At 31.6% G+C, this 25,371-nt stretch overlaps 1 protein-coding gene across 2 annotated transcripts in view; it reads left to right on the top strand.

Moving 5' to 3' along the window:
• Positions 1–25,371, top strand: part of LOC147079724 (protein bric-a-brac 1-like) — a 489,046-nt gene that overhangs the window by 253,977 nt on the left and 209,698 nt on the right. The gene's annotated exons all lie outside the window — the stretch shown is intronic.

Here is a 25,371-nt window from a genome sequence, read left to right as displayed (position 1 = left end):
GCCGAAAAGCGAGATATTGTTCGCAAAAAACGACTCAAATAGAATAGTACAAAACTTAAATCAATTAGAAGTACCTACCCTTGATCGATAGTATTAATCTTATTTTTTTTTAAATTATTCTTTTATAATGCGTCAATTACATTGAGCTACTTTACGAGCTGCTTGTTGGCGAATTTACAATCTGCCTGTAAAGTCGCCCAGTGTCATCATTGAACAAGCTAACAAGCAGATTGTAAACAATCTACTGAGAAAAGTTGAAAGCCGGTCAACTTTACACGCTACACGCCGGCGTGTAGGCCTACTGCGTCTGCGCAGTAGAGCGCAGTAGCAACCTCCCGGTAAAACAACGAACTACGTTCTGTCAAAATAGTCGCTGGCTTGTGGCTTCTCAGCGAATGGAAAGTTTTGTGTGTCATCATCACAATCGCAGTAGCTGAATCGCCCGCTTTTAAATTCGCCAACAAACAGCTCGCAAAGTAGCTCAATGGTAATTGACGCATAAGAAAGAATAAATAATTAGCATTTATTAATTTGTGTTCATGTTTAGACTCTTGTTAAACTGTCCGCTGGAGTTGTAGTTTCAGTACAAAGTTTTAATACATTCCAATTTAAATTCGATTTCGTTGTAATCGTCGAAAACAAAAAAGGTTTTGTCTTTTCAATATATTAAGCTTTTTCTTGGAGGTAAATTCGGATGGGTATTATAAAACAATAATTATTCACACACTTAATAATATTTACTATGTAATTGAAACACGCCTTTTTTAAAACACGTATAATAATTTTTCCTCAAATAAAAACAACAACCTACGAAAGTAATTTCATATACGAATATTATGTACGTATACACGTATAAATAATATTTCTCAAATTTATACAACTATGTATTATATCTATGTAAGACAGTCCCGATCTATTAATACTAACAATTCTATTCTTGTCGGCTATGTGAAAATCTAAGTAAAAAACGACCGACAGAACGTAATTTTATTTCACGGCCAAGGATCGAAAAAGGTTGATCCGATTCATTCCAGACGGAACACACAGCTATTGCAATGTCAAGCTCTCCCACGTGGCAAAAACTCCCACCCTCTCCCGGCGTCGCTTCCGCCACTCCCCCCTCTACCGGCGGAATCCGTATCACACGTCGCGACGCCTCGCCCTTCTACGCTGCCTCTACGACTGTCCTTTGATGCTTGCCTTGACCTAACCTAACCTATCCTAACCTAAGGCGGCTCTCTTCAGCTGTTCTGTACACTCGCACAGATTTGGCTAACCCCGTTTTTCGTACGTCGGCGTTCTGTTTTATTACTATCTTCGACGAAGCTCTAACAAATACGCATTTACTATGTTGTTCTACCGGTGACTTTCTACATATCAGTCTGAATAACATATTATTACGTACATATAAGTATTATTAGATAATATTAGGTAATAATAATATTAATATAACATTTTTTTTCAATTATGCTTTTCCCATTTTCTATTGCAACATTTTATTCATTCCATTTTGCATAGTAGGTATATAATACCTTTTAATTACAGAATATTGTTACCTTAATTATGTATTTAATAATATACAACCTGTGATAATTTTAACTCCATACCATAAAACGTCTACATACGTACACACTTACACATACTTCAGTTGATTTAATATTACGTAGACGTCCGCTCGCCGTGGTCGAATGGCAGAATGTCTGCTTCTGGGAAACCAGTCACGGTTCGGATCCCGTGTCTGAGAAATACATATTGTGTTATTTCAATGTATGCTTAGGCCTGGACCTAATATGTTGAATAAATGATTAATTACTGATTCTTGTAAAAAAAGTAATATTCCGATATTAAATAAATTATTAAAGCCAAGTAAATTAAATAAAGTACCTAAGTAATGAATAATGATGATAAATATATTGTTATTATTAAATAATTTATTGTTTTGTTTTTTATGATATAAGTACTTAAATCACAAACAATTGACATAATTATTAACAGTTTATAATACACCAAGAAATTGTTCAAAAATCCTTCCTCCTACCTCAAACCATTTTGAAACCCCCGGAGTTCCTAAATTGTAGTAAGTATGTCTTGTTAACGTTTGTTGTTATTATTTCTACAATATTTTATTTTTTATTACGTATCTCATACGCGTAAGTTTCAACCAGCTATTGTAGATTAATCGATCTTACAGTTTACAAAAATGTTTATTTCTGTACTTATTGAATATTTTTATTCACTTGCGACACTTTTTTTGTATTGCAAAGCTATTCTCTAATTTAAATTCTTCTTTTATACATTACATCACCATAGTCGGTCCCAAGATGATCTTATGGGTCTCACAGAATGGAGGTTGTATTAACAGATTTTTGTTTTTACGAGAAACGGATGTTAGCAACTTATTCACCCTATTAGGTCTATTACTCTTGTATTATTTGTATGAAAACCACATTCGATGCGCACAATGAAAATGAATATTCAGAATAGGTATTTCTTTTTACCGAAGTGAGATTTAGCGTTGGTTACTTGGATACAATTCGGTGAATCACTGTCCAAGTGTGCATTGTAAATATTATCGCATATAAAACATTTATCAGCGAGACATTTTAAAGGTCAAGTAGTCAGCCTTTTGATTCAAAAATGTTGGACGTCACTGTTGTAGACATTTCAACTGTAAATAGTTAGACGAACATTTTTTTGTGCAGCATTCGCAAAACATCGTGCGCATTGTTCTCTCCATTGACAGGTTTTCTCTCTTACTCCCGTCACCCTTCTTTTGTATTAAGCACCCCCAATGTCACGTATACAGCGTCGTGAGAGAATATTTCACTTACATATTAAAGTTATCCCAGGGTCGCGCCTCTCATGTCACATTTATGCATTCACACGACATTATGTACTAAGCATATTATTATTCATTGAATTCAATAATTAGGTATATAAGTACCATCATAAGTTGTGTACGCACCAGTGTTGGCAACATTATAAAAACCGCAACTCAACTAGACTATCACCTCCTATATCACAGAATAAAGCAATAAAAACGAAACGGTCGTTAGCGCAAGAACACATTAATTATGTGGTTTATTGCTTTTTACGTTGACCATAATATTATGATACCTACATAAACCATTTTTTAATACTTTTTATTTATTAATAGGTGCATTACCTTTTATATTAATAAAAAAATTGTATCAATCTTTTATTTTAATACTAAAACTACTCTAAACAGAATAAATATCATCTAAGTATATTTTGTATTTTTTTTCATTTGTCAATATTTTATTTCATTGACCAATGTACTTTTTGTTTTCAAACTTCTCATTCATTTCTAAAGCTCTACACATTCTTGTTCGTTTTAAATATAGTCACTCATATAATTATTATTGCAATAACAACATACTTATATAACTTGCAATGCTAATAATATATATTATAATATATAACCAACCATTAACTATAGTCATTGTTAAGCTGATTAAGTCGAAGGGGATGGAAGTGCCAAACTACAATTTTGAGATAAATACGCGTAAACATTCTGATGTTAGTTTAATACCTACTAATCGTCAGATCTCAATTATTTTCGGTGATATGTTAAATAAGTTATTGAAAGTTCTTAAAACACTGTCTTTGCACATTGTTCCATTTAATTTTCGGACCATCTTCTATCCGCCTTGTCAAATTTAAGAAAATAAAATATCTGAAAGAACTGATTAAATTTAATATTGAACATATAAATAATATGATAACTTAGCTTTTAAAGTTTTCATAATAAAATGCCTCAATTATAACAAGTATTATTGGCACTAGATTTGACAGCTGTCTTTCCTAGATTAAAATTATAAAAAAACGGCGCGAAAACTTCTCGCTCGGAAAATAAAATCCAGTGAGATGATCCGACGCACTGTGGGGCAGCTAGGTACGTGTGGCGGCGTAGTGAGGAGTGAAGTGATGTCGCCGCCCCCCGCTGAGGCGTTGCGGTGCTTCCAGAGAGCCGGCTCGCGAGTTTCCATATGCTGCAAGTAGCCACTAATACACTACGGGAGAAAAATCCAGAAGCGTAATTTGCACTCTTGCATTCGCGACTGGCGATTCACAACGCGTGAGTGATAACGGCCATCGTAATGATCATTTTTATTGGTTCTACAATCTGGTACCTAGGTACCTGCCTCTCTTCAGTTTTAAATACCCAGTGCGGTGGCATCTCTATTTACGCAATCGAGCAATTAGGTCTTTTTCTCCGGGTTAGTTATCGTTAATATTTTTGGCAGCTACATTTTCTTGTTACTGCAAATGGGTAATATAGCTCTGAATTTTTGTACGTTTACTAGACGCCATCTTATATTACTCCAAGAAATTCTTCCTGTTCGATATGTTAAGAATATTTTTACTATCTTGTCATTAGTGTGGACACTCACGGAAAGAGACGACGTATTAGCAAAAACAAATCGTTTGTAGTATTTACCTAATATTATATGATGTATTATATATTATTCGCTTCATAAAAAAATGTATTGATATTGACATACTTAAAAAATTATACAACATGTCACCTATAGAAAACTAAATTAATATCACAGCCACTTTAAATATGGAAATTTAGCCATATATTATACCAACTATGAATCATACACTATCACATTTAATAATGATGTGGTATGATTTATGTCAGTTTAGCTGTGGAGATGCAATTTAATTAATATTATTATATGTTTGTTTGTCATTTAAATTAAACACGCGTAGATTAGCGCTCGAAATGGAAAAGTTTACGAATCGGAGCGCTCGAAAATTTTCTAAGGATATTAACATGGGTTATCAAATTTTATGTGTATTTTATAAACATACGTGTGCTAGATTTTTTTTGTTATATAGCATATCTAGCTTAGACTGTCAAATTATGTTATCCTTGAGACGGAGCGATAACTTTACAGATTTCACGAACCGAAACGGCGCTCCGGTGCGCTCCAGTCCATTTTGAGCTCTGGCGTAGATACTATTAGATTTTAATAATACACGTATTTCAAATGTTTTTTTACTTATAAAGAATATAATTACATTACATTATTGCATACAACGATTAGTATATATCTTAATTAATATACAGAAGTATGTGGGGATAATATGAAAATAAATAAACAAATTTAAAACAAAGTTTTCGAACAATTTTAAGTCGTTGGTGACTGCCATCGATTACCAATCGTAAGTTGTCACGTAGACGAGCTAGTTGGCCGCTTCAATGCCTCCGGAGCCTCATACTCCGTGCTAAGTTCCCACTTATACACCCCCGCGCCACCACACAAGTAGCTTTCTCGGGAGCTTATATACTGTGGAGGTGCTAATACATCTCTACGCCTATAGACCATTGTGAAAAATCATGACTTTTACAACTCAATCGCGATGGGGTGTGCTTTAAGTCTGAAACACTTGAATATTAGACACTCAGCAGTAGCGGATTAAAGCTCATGCAGACTCCAGGCATAGCAATTTTGGGACCCCATGTCAGGCACGCAGAACGAATGGGAAACGAATACTATAAATAGACCGGATTTTGCGTCATTCCCATTTCCTTCAACATTCTTTAATCTTGTTTAGTATTCAATCTATAAAGGCAGCTTAATTAAATATTAATACATTATGTAGAATAAGTATGAAATATATTGTATTTAAATTAATAGGTACAATATCTTTCCAACACCAAAAATTGATAGTTATTTAAATTTCTTTTTTTTAATCTAATATGCTATATATAATAGTTCTTCGCTGAAAAACTTATTTTAAACATTGAAATATTATAATTTTGTCACTGCTATCGCCCAATACATTCTAACAGTCGCCGCATCTGTCTGTGTGATTCTCAATCGGAATTATTGATTGGCATATGTTTTTTTTTTTATATTTTGCAGTTAATAAAATAATTCACATCTAATCGTACAGACCGAAGACAGAAGATAATTTTCCGAAAATATTAACATAGCAGTTTTGTATCGATATGTATATTAATTTTATAAAAATAAGTGTGATAGATTTTTTGTTATATGGCCTAGGCATCTAGCTCAGATGGTTAAATTTATTTTTTCCACGTGACGGAGCGATAATTTTTTGGGTTCATGAACCGGAACGGCGCTCCAGGCCATTTCGAGCCCTGACTAACATAATGCTACGTAGTCCGTTTTCATATCGTACGCACTAATTATTGTATCTATATAATACATAGGTACTAGGTAGATACTACATCAAAATATTACAAATTCTTAATTTGAGAAAAATATTTAATTAAAATTTGGAAATGTTACTATATTCCAGCCTTAGATTATAGAAAAAATTCCAGCAGAGTAAAAAATCCTTATCCATTATAATTTAAGTAGGTACTTATGTAAAAAAATATTTCATACTTATTTATTTACGTTAATAAAAAAATAATCAAATAATATGTATCCAATATGTAGCTAACTTTGTTATTTACAATATAAATTAAAGTATTTTAGAAAGTTTGCTGTTTATAAGATGTTCTATAGAGCTTTTATTTAATTTTCTCACATTCTCAACGAATCAATTTCAATACACAACGTAAGATAATAGTGCAAGGAATTTTGTTCAAACTCGACTTAATCAAACCCACAGTGTCTACCTATCTCACTAATTACTACTGAAACAACAATAACTATTGTCTATCCAGAACGCCTGTCATAATATATCAATGCGTATCATGCATAATTGTTAATTAATTATTGACAGGTAAACTCGATCTTCGCTTGTAAGCTCTATTGTGAAATTGTTGGATACCGTATCAATTGCGCCACGGAGGTTGCTGAAATTGACTACAACTTCTGCATATTCTATAGATAGATATAATGATATTCTAGGGTTTTGGTACACAGCAGAGATAGAAGGAACTAATCTATCTTGTTTATAACTAATATATTGTCGCATATTTTGTAAACGTGTAAAGCATCAATCATTTCGTTGTATAGATTAAATTTTGAGTGAATTCATTCATGTTTAAGGATTGAATTCAAACATAATATGCAATATTGGTATACACCAGAGTATAAATACGAATAGCAAATAATTAGAGGAAAGGTATTGTAGAATGAAGTGTTACTAGTGACACATAAGTAGGTACAGAATCTAAAATATGAAATTTGAAACAATTGACGGAATTATGATCATAACGTAACTCGATTTGATAAAAATAAAAAGTAATTCAACGTACTAAAGAATACAATATCTAACATAGAAGATGGAGCTTTCTGAGATTTCATTGAATTGGATTTTAGATATTTGTGTTAAGTACATATTTTATTTTAAAATTAATGAAAACATAAATGTATAGTGATATTAAAAAATACAAATGCAAAAAAATATTTTACAAATACCCACATGGCACATGCGTACTTGTTTGCACTAAAGCTACCCAGACACAATTAAAACTAAAACTATGTGTTAGGATTTAATCTTATTTTTAAAATGTCATCTTATTTATTGGATATTAAAATTATATTTTAATTTATTACCATTTAGATAGATGTTTAAAACAAAACTTTTAAATCGATTTTTTTTATACAGCAGCTACTTAAGAGGACGATCTACAGAAATGGCCTTGAGAATTGAAAATATGATTTTTTAACATGTGGTCAATAATATCTGGTCTACTAGTTAATATAAAAAGGTCGTGTCAAAGTTGTTTGTGTTAATAAATTTGCTCTGTGACTGATCCGACTCATATTTCACATTTATTTCATCAGGGCTGTCGAAGACATAAATCATAATATATATTTATAATTTTAAATTTTTATTTATAATATATATTATTTAAGTTTTGTGCATCTAATGCCGGGTCCACACTGGCAACAAGTTAATTTGCTGGCAACCTCGTTAGATTTTACGATAATTATTGTAAAATTTCTTAAGCAATTATGGTAAGTATCGTAAAATTTAATGAGGTTGCCAGCAACTTGTTGCCAGTGTGGAAATGGCTTAATATCCACTGTGGTTCACGTAGTGGCATGGACCTGGGGTTAGCTAATTCAGGAAGTCAACACCCATGATAGAATTTTTTCCAGTTTTGGTTGCATTATATTCCAAAACTCTTCTGTAAAAATCGTTTCCGAGTTTATAAATGGAAATTTCTCGGTGTACATAGTAAACAAACCTACGAATAAAAAAAGACAAAAAGGAACATACTGATTCATCGCAGTAAAATCTGGTAATCAAATTCGCCATTTTGAAAAGCGACGATTTTGCGTAAACAAATATCACGTGGTCTGTACGTGTGCGGCAAACTTCGAATGTGTTTGTAATTTTGTGCAAAGTGCGAATGTAATGTTTTCAAATAATTGATATGGATTAATTATACCATCGTATTATTTTCTCGAAATCATAAACATACTATAATAGTATTTGAGTATCAACCTATGTTCAATTTGAATTGGGTTATAATAATAATATACCCGTATATATATCAATAGTATGTTTGCTACAAAATCCACCCAAGTTATCAGTACGTACTTGCACAGGTTTGATTAAAAACCATGATGAAATTAACATTTAAAAAATATGAATGCTTAATATTATTTTGACAGCCCTGTTTTCTGATCGGCTTCATGTCGCAGGTGTTCATAAAATAATAATAATTCTCCGCGCGGCAGAAATTATCAGTAATAATAATAATATTTCTTGAAATAAAATCTCCGATGATTAGTGATTTTTGCGAAAAGATCGATTTAAATTGACGTAGTTACGACGCCGAGGTCCTTTTTATACTAAATTATATTTGAACGGCGGGCTCTTCAGCGGGCCCTTAAGGCCATGCATTAGTTGAGGCACGGTCTAAAAAGATCGTTGCTAGGCGATGCGCGGATTGCGGGTCGCGGGTGCAAATGACGCCTGTCAAACGAAATATTATTTGTCATATAAATCCAACATACGTCCATTTTATGTTCTGTTTTTTGTTCTATTAGTAACAATAATAATATATTCATTGACATGTTTTCTTTTTAAAGTAAATGGGTAACGTTTTTAGTCATCTTTACACGATTTTAGAATTAATTGGCCCGTCGCCATCACGCAGCAAAGTGACGTGCTTCTGGCTCGACGTTTTCTCAATGAATGCAAGCAAGTCCGAAATTTCGTCGCGCGTACAGTTGAAAATTATTTGGCGTTTCACTGATGCGTCACCTTAAATTAAAGTAGTACGTGGACGACTCTCATATACCTATCTAGGCCCCATCCCTATGGAAGAATATATATATATATTACAAATGTGGGTGTCTATTTAAATTCAATAATTAAATAAAAATACAACGTACTAAAGTTGTGTTTAACAAGGTTTTTTCTAACAAACTTGGGAAGACTGCGCATTGATAAAAAACTATGCAATCATTTAATACTAAGACGAGAACCTACAACAGATGTACATTTTAAAAGTTTGTATTTGAATATTTTGTATTTATAAATCAAAATACTTTAAAATGTAAATTCTGAGTAAAATTGTATAAAATTTCATGATTCATATTTAGTTACTACAAAAGTACCTACAGAACATGTAGCAATTACAAAGTTATTTCTATATTCATTAGCTACAAATAAGGTAACATCAATATGTAGGTAGGGATTGCAAAAACCCGGTAATTTTCTATACCGACATACAGGTTTTAAAAATCAGACAATACCGATATATTCAGTATTGAAAGTGGAAACAAAATGTATTTATTAACATAAAAGGCTTAATAGGACTGTATTTTTTTGTCGGGTTACGCAATTTCTGATTTACTTCCGTGGCCCTTCATCGTTCATGGTGACCAACATTGACAGTCACGGTATAAAATATTAATATTTTATTATACTTCAGATACTTCTGCTTATTCAATATGGAATACCGAAATTCCGGTATTGGTATTTTCATTCGGTATTGCAATCCTTGTATGTAGGTAGGTACTTACCTTCAATCACGGAATGGTTTTGTACTGCATTATTTATTAACGTGTGCAATTTTTGCATATCGAGACTAGTCTCTTTCTTTTTGTGGCCTTTATAGAGTATGTGATTTATTATTTAAAATATTTTCGTTAAAATACGGCTTGTTGGTTTGTAGTTTGTGCATTGTACCCCCCGTTTAAAAATGTATCCGCAGACATTATACCATACCTATGGCTCGTTTATACATTTGTTAAAAAAGTCAGGACGTTTACTCATTCACGTGAACGGAATTGTGTTGTTATTTTTCCCTCTTTTTGTGTAATATTTTTTCAGGCATTTTTTCTACAACAATGAAACAGAGGGGCCTCTGCCTCCACCGCCGGCGCATCGATCGCACGCGGATACATTGCCACACACTTCGGGAATGCCATAACATTATCATTTCTTTGACCATCGTTGGAATCTAAGCGCCGAATGTTTAGTCGCATGTATGCAAATATATGGCGTTATGCATTAAGCAGCTGAAAATCTGCAACGTGACGAGTGGCTTCCCCAACATAGTCAGTTGTATGTTTAGTGACGTGGAGACCCGAGGCACTGACTGATTTTGTGGCCACCCACGATAAAAATACAATAAAAACCTTAAAGTACCAACTTACCAAGTAAAAAATTCAATGTAGGTACTTCTTCCCTGAAATCACATCTAGTAACTAAAAATAATAATTATCAACGACAGTGATGACATATGATAAACTGGAATATTTTTTGTATAATTATAAGTACGCATCTGTTTGGGGGCTTAAAGTATAGATCACACTGATGCTAGTAGCAGGGATTTTATTATGCTTTGTGAGATATACGCATTGGCTTTTTAGTATGTTGGCAAAATTTAATATATTTATGACTGGTTTGACCTGTTCAGAGGCCCCCTTTTAAATCTCCTAATGAATCTATTGCGTCATCTGCGTCACAATAGTGGAATTTAGACACACAAATGACAGGTGATAACACGAAAACTGTATTAGGTATATAATTTGACAATATATAATATCTAGTATTGAATGTCATTTACTCGTTTCCGACAGAAATCGAAACCGTTTTGGGTAAATACCGATTATCTACGTAAACTCAATAAACTTTCAGTGACTTACTATTATATTATTATTCAAACATGTATGCGTTCAATTTTACATAGTTTACAGTACTTGCAATTGAAATCCAGAAACTCAAAATAAACGCAAAGAAACTCAACACACAATATCTACTCCAGCAAACATTCATTCAATTTTTGCAAGTTTTAATTTCAACTATATTCTACAAAACCACGCGTCGCTACTTTCGACGATACTGTAAAACATTATCCCAAGTATGGGCTAAATTGCTTGTTTATCAGTAGGTAATACATTTGTTTTTAGGCAGTCTGCACAGTTTTTATACATCCTATAAACAATTTCGTTACATGCCTTAGTCTGGATGATTACAAGAAATGAAAATATAAATAATATTAAATTCTACAGGTTTTTTTTAAAAGGTTTTGTATTGACTAGACTTATAGTCTTGATAATGGTGTTACAACCTAAATAGCCATCGACAAAACCTTTTTAAAAAAACCTGTAGAATTTAATATTATTTATATTTTCATTTCTTTTAAAATGGAATTCTACCAAATAAATGCTAACTCAATTAATATTAACATACAGATTATATTTCGATCTTCTTGAATCCTGGAAGAAATCCTCACTAGTATGACTGGCCAATCATGTACGTACATCCAAGTCAAACGGTGCCAAGAGGAGGTTTATTATGCTACCTTCTACTGTTTTAATATTTTATTATGGACATATATAATACTCTACATCAGGGGGGGGCAAACTGAGGCCCGCGGGCCGCATGTGGCCCGCCGGGTATTTTTTTGCGGCCCGCCATCATTAATTGTATTTTTGATTACGAATAACTTTTTTATATTTTTTAAAAAAAATATCGACAATAGATTAAAATTTGTTTAGCAATAGTACGCGATCCATTTTCAATAGATATTGATAGTGTACCGACAGAGCTACAACTTGAGATTATTGATCTGCAGTGTGACATTGATTTAAGAGAATTGCATCGTCGTGAAGAAATCTCCAAATTTTACAATGGCCTTAATTCAGACAAATTCGACCAACCTTAAGATTATGCAAGAAAAATGTTCGTTATTTTTGGATCAACCTATATATGTAAAACATATATGAACAAACATTTTCGATCATGAACCTCAATAAAAATTCTTTACGATCAAATATCTCCGATGCCCATTTACAAGCAGTTTTGAGAATACCAACTACAAAATTAACACCTGAATTTTAAAAAAATGTTAAAAAAAGTACAACAGTTTCATTCTTCTCATTCATTTTTTTGTAATGTTTATTTTTCGTGATAATAAACAGTGTATATCTAAAAATGGTATTTTACTTGCGGCCCGCCGCTCATTTTGAATTCTTGAATTTGGCCCTCCATCCAAAAAGTTTGCCCACCCCTGCTCTACATACTAACGAATTATGTTAGTATTATTATGATGTTACCTACCAGATTTCGGATTTGTTTTCAAAAGCATCTCAAATTGTAATATTGATATACAATTGTTTTTTTTTTTTTGAAGAAATAAACAATGCCCGTTCCAATCTCTTTAAATTCACTCACTTTATCATGTCACTGTTCATGACCATGTCCGATCATAAGAAGATCATATGGGCCTCCATATAGTGGAGGTTTGTATTAACAAATTTTTGTTTTTACAAGAAATGGATCTTAGCCACTTGCTGAACCTAACACTGACTCCAAACATGAATTGAAAATCTATACGTGTATTTGCCAGACCCAGAATTTGAGCCTGGGACCCACTACATGACTACATTAACTACACTACACTACACTACTCATCTCGATTCAGATATGAAACGCGTAAATCGATTTTGTAGCATCGTTGTATGTTATCTAAGGGATGATGAGATGTCGTATATTTTTGTAAGTATATATTTTATTGGTGTTTCATTATTGTTTTTATTTATTTAAAAAAAATTGAGAGTTGTAAAAAAATAAATTTATTTCTATATGCCTTGAGCGTTATATAACCCGAAATATCTTCTTTTTAACACCATCAATTCAAACACTACAATTATTAGGCAACAATATTGTTTTCTAATAAGACGAATAATTATTATTCACTTTTATAAATCGTAAAAGCTTGGATGATTTCACTTGCAGCGTCCAATTAAGTTTAGCCTGTTCGACTCATATTACAAAAGTTTAATTAAAAATATTTTTTGGAATTCAATAATCTCTCATAATAGAATTTTACTTTGATCGGAGCTTTTCCCTCTTCGGACAATAGCCAGTAACAAAGAAAAGTGTACTCGAGACCGTATTAATGTCCATCCATCTTATTGGATAATAATTATAAAAATGTATTAAAAAATATACAACTCACAGTACGTATTCTTCAAATCTTTTTATTGAACACAAAATCGGAATGATAATTAAAATGCTATTTTACTTTTCGGCGACTGTGGTTGAATGTCCACTTATTTAGCCGTGGGTTACAGGCTGGATACCCGCGCCTGGAAAATTCAATTGGTTTTTTTTAAACGTGGGTATGTCTCGCACACATAGAAAAAAATTATTCGCCTAATAAAATATATTATAAAGTAAACGATAAATTATTTGAATGAATTATTGAGATAATTTGGTAAAACTGTTGCCAATACATCCATGCAGCGGAATAAATGGCAAAAGCTTAATTTTCATTGCTTTTTCAAAAAACATATTGATCGGATCAAGTCATGTGTAATTCTACGATGTTGTCAACTCAAGTCAGGCACTTGTTAATAGGTTGCATATTCAAAAAAATATATATTTACGAACTTCTTCAGAAAGCGGTAATGGTCTCATCGGATTGTATTACTAATTATGTTGATTATTTTCGATATACGTGTGAATCTTTAAAATAAATTTTTGTCACTTTTACGTCTTTAGTGATAAACCTTTCAATTATCTTAATATCGAGTTTTCTAACAAAGTGGAAATAAATGTAATATTTAATATTAGGAACATTATTGGCTTCTTATTTTATATATTATGTTTCACTAACTTTCCTGTTAAAAAAAAATTGTACCTATCTTCGTTACGGAATAATTATTGCTGACGCATTTTCGCGAAAATGTCCCTTACACCTTTTTAGTTTCATTGATATTTTGGTTTTATTGTCAATCGTGTATTTTTGTGTATATATATACATAATGTACAACCGCGAGCTTTCTAGGCACAGTGTATGAATACGGCAGCTGTATTAGTGGATTGGTAAAAACCATTCGAATCCAAATATTCTCCCTTTACCAAATTACGTTTATTCTTTTTATTGGAATGAATATTTTTCAGCCATTTTGGGCGTCATCCGGTCCGGTGTATGTTTTTTTTGTTTTGTTTTAGCTCTTCCTAAAATTCAAATGTAGAAAATACGCGTTCCCTCCGTTTTATGCGAATTTTTAATCGCGTAGAATTACAATAAATCAAAAAGTAATAAATACTCATAAATATACCTACTGCCGATATATTATCTTCACTAAACAATAAACATATTTACATGCGTGCATATTTTATACGTTTTCAAATAAAGAGCGACACGCTATAAAAAATGCGAAAACCATATGGTCGAAAATGTATTGTTTTTTTTTTTCGTTCCTTTTTTTTCTCTTGATACTTCATGCACAAGATTAATTTTTGGTATGGTTTATATCTTATTCAAATAACTTATATAATTATATAAGTGATTCCCAGATAAACGTCTACCACCCCCATAGCAAACGTGTCAAATAACTCTGGGAAACAACAAGGAATTCGATAGGCATATCTAGGTGCTCACGTTTACCTATATGAATCATTTTTTTATGTATTTTCCGATCATCAGTAGTCATATAGGTATGTAGATAGTTAATAGAATAATAACACAGTTATAACTACTCTCCGAATTGACACTAACGAATAGGGGATTAGTTTATTTTTAATTAAACTTTACATTGCAATCTCTAATATCAAAGCTACCCCATATATTTTTTATTTTATTATGTCCAGATATAATCAAGATAACTTCTGAAATTTTAAATTGTTTTTGTATAATATGGTATTGTTTTTATTGATCTATGATTACTATATACATTAACCATTTAAAACATTAACCAATTCATATAGTATTACTGGCATATGAAAGGACAGGCCGTAGTCAATTAATAAAGGCAAAAGAATTCACTGAATTATCATCGTTTAGAATACTTAATTAATTGAACATATTATTTTTTCTATAACTTACTACTAATCAAACATTTTTAAAAAAATATATAAATTTAATGTTGCTGTTGTTGACTGCTTGTGGTCAGATATGTTGCATATATTAAATTAATAGGCAGGTAAATATACTGGAACCTCCACGGTGGCCGCGCGGTTTAAGCGTTGGACTATAACGTCGTGGGTCCCAGGTTTGAATCCTGGGTCTGGCAAGTACACATACTATTTTTCAATTTGTGTGTGAGTCAGGGTATAGACCCAATAGGTTGAGCAAGTGGCTAACATCAATTTCTCGTAAAAAAAAAATATGTTAATAGAAACCTCTACTCTGTGGAGGTCCATAATGATCCAGATAGGATCGGACATGGTCGAAAAAAATATACTGAATCATGTTTATTTTTAATAGCATGTTATACATGTTTTAGATGAAAACGGAAAACATTACCGCCACCTTTTATTGCGTCGACGTACAGAATGTTAATTTGTCTATGACCAAACAAGTGTTGTTATGCAAAAAAAAATATAATACTCTCACTAGTTTCAATCCAAACTAATTCTCACATAGTCTCTAAAATTAAATAATGTGTCTTCATGTCTACATAATTAATTGAAATTAACGTCCGCAATAATTCAAAATCAATAATCGCATATTATTATAATCTCCTTCGCACGTCACCTGTCGAAATCGTCTTCATAAATAATTTCTGTATGTCTTCAGGCGTTTTACGAGATTGTTTTGGTCGTACAAAACTTTGTTCCCAAATACGATTACAAAAATTATTTATTACCAATACCCATAATATATAATTTAATAAAATTATTTAACTATTTATTATTTAGGATGTCATGCTAATTTTGGTTATATATTATATTTTATGACTGTGAACCCGTGATCTGGACATTTTCTGTTTTTTTAATCTCTAAGTATATACTCATACTCCCTGTAACCATATTAATTTTATTGATTTATTGAATTACTTTATATTAAATATTATAAAAAGAAAGAAAAACTAACACAAGAAGAATATTCTGCATACATATTATAAAAATACCCGCATGGTTTGTTTAAAATATCGTTTTTCTTCGCATATATTAATTCCATGACATCCATGATCGGAAATTGGCTTATCCCTTTTAAATTTACATTCTATCTTAGTAATATTAAATACATTACTTAACTGATGTTCTGAAATCAGAAATGGATTGCCCAAAATTTGATAAATATGTATTTTTAAGCTATTATGTATTTTTAAACATCACTATCTATTAAAATTAACCTAAATCGACACTAGTAAGATACTAATATGCTGATTAGTATTTTGTTAAACCAAGTATGTAAAATTTGATAAGTTTTGTAATTATTTGCAATATATTAAAATAATAGGTCAATGGTTATATATAATAATATATATAGCATGTATATTATATTGATCCTAATGAATACTTTTTATATTAAACATTAAATTTAATCATTAATCCACCGTCATGTTGCAGGTAAATATTTGAGTCAAAGAAAATGTTTTTTTTATATCTTATATTAGGTATATATTATACATTTTCATTGGTAGTATGATCTTTTCCATTACGGAAAATGTTTCCAGTCCCTTTTTTCTGGCATAAACTCCCTACCAATATTAATTAAATCGTAAAGTTGGCGACCAACTTGCAGTAGGTACAGTTCCCATCGTATCAGACTTCTCCCAAATGTCAAATGAATTTGTACCTAAGCACGTAGCGTGCAATGTGGCAGTAGTGTTTTTAGTAGACAAGAAACACAACGAAGCACCTACCTATGTGGCCTTAGCGTTAGGGTTTGCGCCTTCCATCATTGAATTTATAGAGATAGTGATCATTCAACTGTGGAATGACGAAACCATTAATGAATGACTAAATTTGTTGCCGTACCACCATGTGACAGTACGTGACGTGATCATAGTGTAATTACAGCATAAGACTTCGACCAGTACGGGTGTGATATAATTATCAATATAATTTTTATTGTATTATAATATTATCATTTTCAGATTCATAGTTAATAAGATTCATAAATCACAAATTTTCATACATCGTCCAGTGAATAAAATCGGTCGGAATGGTTTATTCTCTTATTCAAATTTATCCGAGACTTCGTCGCGGCGTTTAACATTTCTCTAAGCGTAGGGTACAATACGCGTCTGGTTATTAAAACGAGGGATATCATTCTGCATTCACTAATAAATCTGAATTTCATATGTCTGATCATTTGCACTATACGGCGCATCTACGACAGCTACCGCAAAAGCCTTTGATCAAAACTCACGCCTTTGTCAACTCAGTCACATCGCAGTTGGCTTCTGATTTGGATTCGGGCATGTATGAAAACATTAAAAACTCTTTTACAGTTTAATTTCATCTCGTTGATAATCACCGTTCTAAATATAGATCTTAAATAAAAACATAACTATTTCAAATTTATAATCTGTTGCTAATACATTTTACATCAACTAATACAACACTATTTCTTAAACTAAAGATAACATTTATACAATATTGTATATTTATTATGACCAGTATATAATGCTTGATATAGTATTATAGTAATATAATATACATACTTACATATAATATTGTAACTCAATCCACGTAATTTTATATTAACCAAAACTGGATTGAGAGAAATAATTGCTGTTGAATAACTGTTTCAAAAAGATCAATGAAAATTTTTATAAAATAACAGACCACATCATTAAATTAATTATACGTGCTTCATTGTAAAAAATAATTTATCAACGGAACTACAAATTTGTGTTTTGTTGGTGAATACTTTTGCGGAATATTGTCTATACGTATTCTTTATAGTTTATCATTATAACTATTGAAGTTTTCTCGTTATAAAAGTACGCAAGAATATTTTTTTAATATCTAAAGGCAAAGTTTTATCATACGAAGTAGTTGTTTTTGAAAAATTCTCATCTATTCCGGTCGCGTCTTCCCACTTAGATGACATTGTTCCTTTCATAACATCCTCATTTACAACGTCACATCATACATTATTAAAAATTTAAAGACGAGAATCTCTACCTGTGTTAGTAGTCTGTACCACAGGGCCTGAAATGGGATTTTCGGTCCAGTTCACCGGACGGGACTTGCAGTATTAATTTACTATAACTACAATTATTGCATACATTTTTACCCATACTACTAAGTCCATTTCAGAAGCTTTGACTTGCCGGTTTTACATTAAATAAATACTATTGAATGTAGGTACCATCAATTGAACATTGAATACATTAGAATGTATTACAACTCATATCGTTATTTATTACCAAGCCGAACTTATTTAATCCAAAGTATAAAGTATAAAGTATTAATAAATTCGAATTAGATACATCATACATAATTTCAAAACATTAAAAATATGCGTACAATGCAACCAATTATGAGGAGAAAAAATACTACCAACATAAAATACACGATACCTATACGATATTTTTATGCTCAATTAATTTCAACTTCGTACTGTCTAAATAATTACTAAGTCAACATCTTACGATGCTAGGTAGTTTGGGATACGAGAGTCTGACGATGACAAAATGTGAAGCCCATGGGTAAGTACTACTAACCTTGATATCTATAGATTCAAGACTCCCATTATTTATATTATTTTGAGTATGATAATATGATTGATACATTTAAATATACTGCGATATAAGTAATATAAAATTATCAAAACGTTGAAATTAAAAGATTAACGTAACAGTAATATTACACGTCCTAAACTATTCAATGTAAAGCATATTATTATAATTCCACGATTGAATATGTTTTTTATGAATATTTTCGTTAAAAGTAAATAGTTAAACAATGTTTTTATTCCGGTTCATATTATCCGTTTGAAGCACTGCTTTTCATACCTCATAACGGGGTATAGACAGAGCGACAACGTATGGATACACGTTTTCCACCCACAACAAATATGCAGATGAATGCTTTGACACGAACAAAATGCATATTAACCTTTGTCTCACCGCTGGACGATCATCGTTCGTGACATTTTTGATCCCATTTTATAGCGTGAACGGAAAATTTGCCTGGATATTTTGTATTTGCAGATGCTCGGGCGAAACGCTCGCCTGCTTTGTACGTCATTTTAATTATTTAGTGATACAGCCTTCTTTTACACGCATTAGCGGAAGTTTCATGTTTAAATTTTGTCAGATCTTATTAATAATTCGTCACAGATATTCCATGTTTTCCTTTTACGGGAATATTAATACACTACTATGAGTACAATGCAATATTCTGAATATTTAAAAAAGGGTATCTTTGTTATATATAGATAGTGTAACACTAGGGCTTTGCCGTGAATGGCGGGAAGCTAGACACCGTTTCAAATCGTGGGTTAGGCAATTGATAACAGGGACTTTGCCTACAGTAGGATTTATTTCGGCACTAATTTACACATTCGATAAAGCACATTTATGTGATAATTATACACGATCATGCAATTGATTTCTTTCTAATTGAAAGGATTTTAAGTTTACACATTCTCTCACCCCGAAAATAAAATAAGTCTAGGGAAGTTATAATTTGCGTCCAAGGCTGGTAATATATTTGAGCACCTGCATGAACTTAATAAAACAATTCAAGGTAAGAATGAAAATAATATATTGACGTGCTCTGATAAATTAGAAGGCTTCAAAAATAAACTCGAACTTTGGCAGGAGTTAAGATAAGGATCTCTACAAATGTACCAAAGGATCTACCAGACCACCATTGAAAACAATCAATTAATTTTGGATCCGTCTCAAACATTTAACATTGCTGCAAAAGAAATTTCATCATTTCTTTCATACAATCAATACGACTGGATTCGAAACCCTTTTGCAACCAATGCTTAAAATTCTATAGTAGCGCTTTCCCAATAAATTCGAAAGGAATTTGTTGAATTGAGACAAGACAGGACGCGCTAAAACTGAACTTCACCGATGTTACGTTGGCTATTTCCTGGATTTCGATTAATAAAGAATATCCTCGGATTTCCGACAAGGCTATCGCAGTTCAGCTCCTATTTTCTACGACATATCTAAGTTTTTTTTATCTCAAGTTATAATTATAAATAATAAGCAGTCTCTCAGTTCTTTCAAATATCAAGTCAAAATATATAAAGCTTTTACATTCATTCAAACAAGCTCAGGTATCATATTAATTAGTTATTATATTGATAATATAAATACATGGAAATATGTACATTTAGTTCTTCCTCGTGTGTTATGTATATTTAATTATTTATCAAATAAAAAAACATACATAAATCAATGTAATTTTGGTGCATGACCCTCACGAAGTGGGGGGGACTGACAGGGCTTTAGCCTGTGGGCCCAGGCTCAGGGAGGGGCCCAGCGTGGCAGGTCAACAAGAAAGTGAGATAAACACAATTTGCAAATTTGCTGTAATAGTGAAAAAAGTCGCCTACGGTGCTATTTTACTGCGCCAATATTAATATTTTTAAATATATTCGATTGCAGAATACAATTTATTATTATTGTGTCAACTCTCAACAAATAATTATTCTTAACCCGACAACTAACCATAATTCATGTGGATATATTAATAAAAACAAAAAAATCGCTAAACATACAATCAATATCATTAATTTTACCTCGTAAACGCTATTTTAGAGTATGTCTTTTAACCTTAGCGATAGCTAGGGAGGCCCGCAAATATCCTGGCCTGGGAATGTCGGGTCCATGTTTTGGTGTATACTTTGTTTAACGTGTGGTGTACCGCGGAATTCTGGGAAGACCTTTGGTGTGCCGTGGGTGAGAAAAGATTGCGGAGCACTGATGTAGAGTATCTAATAGGAAGAGAATTGACGTGTTTGATACGTGGTGCTTACGGAGGATGCTCCAAATTACAGCTTTACTGGAAGAGCATGGCATCACAGAATGTCTCGGCAAACTGCAAAGTACGTGTTCTTACATTCTACAAAAAGAGATCCAAACGGCCTGAAGAGATGATCGTTGTCTGGTGGCGTCGACGGGAGCAGTTTGCGAGAGCGTGCGTCTTCCACATGGAATGAACACCATCAAGAAAGCGACTGAAGCAACAAGGTCAGCGCTAGTTCGCTATAGGTGGAAGGAGGTTATTGGCAACTCCTGTAACTTATGTGATAACCAGTAATGAAAAAAAGGAGATGAAGACATACAACATCTATTATATATATATGTAAATGTATATATACATTTAATATTTAGCAGCATTATATTAAACTGGATACTATTTGAATCGTAATATCTAATATCGCGATATTTCATTTTATTGCGAAAATCTATTGGCATATCAAAAGCAATACACATGTGGAATGCGTTATTATTTTCCGTTCCACAATTGACAATATAAAATTCCTACTCAAAGTATTTTCCAATCGTTTATATTGGATGTCGTTGTATTCGATATTCAAGTAACCTGATCTGACAATATGAGAAATGTTAACTTTAATTTTAAACGTAATCTAATTCACTTTCAAGATATTCAGCGTTTCCTGATAATTTATATATTGTGGTACCACTTGATATTACGTTATACACGATATTAAGTACGACACATGTTTTTCTTACTTGGGAAAATTAACGGTTTTGATAATAATTACAACTCTACAAAAACTCAATTATAGTATTCGGTAGGTGTAGGTACCCATATTGTATAATATCACCAATTGAGCGAAACAATACCAGATGTATACTATGTGAATACTAAGTGAAAATCCATTTTATAAATTAAATATATCGAAAAGATAGAGAATACTCTCATTTTTCATAATTAAAAATATATACTACGAATATATTTATATTATAGTATATAGGAATCAAGGATTCTCTTAAAATAATTTTGTTTTTGAAAATAAATAAACATTTCTGTTTGCGACAGGTAAATTAAGATATGTTTAACATTTCAGTAGAGTCAAAAAAAGGTTCGCATTTCGAAGAATTTCTATAGAAACTTCTAACTTTCTAATTAAAATTAACTATGTACTTCGGCGGCTTTGATTCAAATCGTCCCTTTTGTCCTTTACGTATATTATCTATATGCATTACTGATAACTAATGCTTCTGCAAGTGAATTTAAAATCTTTAATTTAACACATCTTACTAATATTCTTTTACTTTAATTAATACGTTATATATATATATATTTTAAATAAACACTTAACTTGTAACCAAAACTTTATAAAATGAAGGTTTAATGGGAATCTATTTTTTATTAGCACAAATATTTATATCAGATATTGTTTTAGAACCTACAAGTTGTTTGGGTCACGACGATTTTTGAAAATTTTATAGTTTTTACATTTTTTTTAAACTTTTAAAACACCGAAACTGTTTAATAAATTTTTCTGAATAGGGTCAAGTTTTACATATGATTCTAGAGACAATCACGATGATATACGATAAAAACTATCATATTATAGTATTATTTGTAAAAAGATTAGGCTATGATATATAAATACGTCCTTTTAAATTCAGCATTTGAAATAACTTGCTGGATACCACTAAACTATATCTGGGATTTACTATAGTTGACTACGGTTTATTATATTTTTATATAAAAATAAGTGGTATAATAAAAAATCTTATATTAATTGACAATTGAAATTGTCTTTATATAATATGTAAATTTCAGTTCAATCTGGTAAAAACTGTCACAAAGTGTCACCCCGTAGAACAAGAGATAATGTAACCAATCCATATAAAATCATCAGTAAGGCACGTGCCCTTCAACGTATGTGAAGATTTTATTTTATCCCAAATTTTGTAAGGAATATTTTATTTCATAACATTTTACATCTGTGATAAATTATTGACTCTTTAAAAAAAAATACTTAAAAAAGGACAGTTTATACAAAAGTCGTATACGTAGGTACTGTTTGATTTTTCAAGGTATTTATTAAGAATTAAAAATAATGGATCACCTTTAACCATTTTTTCTACGAAGCTAATTTTAGTGGATTTGGTTCACAGTACCCAGTAAGTAGGTACCCTGCAAATCTAACTATGAATTTTAAAGAAATGTTAATATTAACTTAGTTATATAGTTATATGGACTGCAGAATAATATATTTTAATACAAATTAATGGAATAATCAAGCAGTATCCATTCATTGAAGAATAATAGATAGGTCTGTTTCTGTTCCAATCTGTTTATTGCTTTTCCGCCAAAGGCATTGTTATTTTATCGGTTCTCTGTGTCTTAAATAAAGTTATCTTATGATATTTTCAAGATATAATTTTTCTACAATACTACTGACCTCAAACCTACCCTATGTTCTTTATAGGTTTGTTGTCTTGCAATATCTCTAAAATAACTACGCTCTCTAGAAGGGTCCTCTCATTAAAGCAGCTTTATCATGATACTGGATACGACTAAAAGCTCATTTTATGCATTGTTCTCTTATTCGCTTATTATTATGCAACGTGAAAATTTCTCTGTTATAACAAATATATTATGTAGGGTGTAAAGTAGTTAATTTACGAAATATAGCAGCACTGGATGTATAACTTAATGTGTATAATAATTTAATATAGATATAAACCTACATAATATACTATATAAACATATATTATATATATGCGTCCGACCCTAACTTGTTACATAAGTAATATGGTTTACCTTACAATGCGCTTTAATGTTAAATGACCTCTCTTGCCATATAGCTGTGTGAATAATGCAGTGACTTTGTCCCTACCGCCCGCTTCTTCCTACGCCCCTCATATTTATCCCACCCTTGTTTACAGTAGCGTGCAGATACATGGGCCTAAATATTAATCAAATACAAAATGAATTATTAATTTCACTAATATAAATCTTTTCTATGTTAGTTTTTATATTCAGATGGTTGGAGCGGACCCTTTTTTGAGTTGCTCCGCTCCGGGATCTAATACCTACTTGCTCCAGCTCCAGTGTCTGCTGCGCTCCGGGTAAAAGTAAAAAAAAATTAAAACACGAAAAACAACAGCACATCGTCTCTCATTATTTGCCTCTTCTGTCAAAAAGGAGGTTATTTATCACTCAGCAGTGTTGCCGTATTTCAAATAATTCCAGTGTTGCCAAGTGTTAAATATAATATATTATATTCATTGGAATTTAGGACGAAAATTTTATAATAATAAAATAAAACATCCGGAGCAGACTACAAATTTTCGTTGCTCCGGCTCCGCTCCTGCTCCGGTTAAAACCCCATTGCGCCACTGCTCCGTGCTCCTGTTACGAGCTCTGCTCCAATGGTCTGTTTATATTACATTAATTTACACAGAGTATTTACAATTTAATATTTAATTTTCGCCATTGCAGTCGAGTCAAGTTTCACAAATAGCCTAACTATTTTTTTCACACAATACCTATGTTTTAAGACCCAAAGACAAGTATTAATGAAAAAAAATACCATAGATTACTAATTGTATCCATCTGCTTTTTAAAATAGTAAATCTCAAAATGCTATTAATCTGTACCTACTGATATTATTCTAATATGCTCAATTACTGTGTTTTTCTTATCGTTTTTTTTTATTTTTATTTTATCATTTTGGTAATGAATAGTTTTATGAGATTGATTTTATATCATGATGTCCTATCTTAAAGAACAGCAAAAAGTAGCATATTATGTTATATGCATACGATATGTATATTTTGTATTATTTTTGCAGTTTAGTATTCTCTATTAGGTTGTATATACTTTATTTATTCAGGAGTTTTATAGACACGCTATATATATATTGCATAATCGAGAATAAAGCTGTTGAAGGGCATTCATTTTAATCGAATAATCTAGGGATATTGGGTTATTGCAATTTAAATAATAAAATTTTCCCTTTTATAATTTGAATGGGGTACTTCACTGCATGCTATCCACCTACCCCTTTCTCTGCAGCCGTCGAATGTCGACATTTCCCCTTCGTCTCGAAACATAATCGAGAGTGGAAAAGAAAAATATTTTCTTCATACATTCATTCGTTAATAAACATAACTAAAGAACTAAAATATATTATATTTTTAATTTCATTCAGGATTTTAAATATTGTTCGTCGATAAATAATTCCGTTACTTGGTATGTCCGCCGAACTTATTCAATTAGTTGACATAGCATTTTTTAATTTCTGTG

Source organism: Rhyacophila brunnea, unplaced genomic scaffold (genome assembly GCF_057557595.1).
Source record: "Rhyacophila brunnea isolate RB1 unplaced genomic scaffold, BYU_Rbru_1.0 scaffold_1, whole genome shotgun sequence".
NCBI classification, from domain to species: domain Eukaryota; kingdom Metazoa; phylum Arthropoda; class Insecta; order Trichoptera; family Rhyacophilidae; genus Rhyacophila; species Rhyacophila brunnea.
This window is presented reverse-complemented; position numbering and strand designations above follow the sequence as displayed.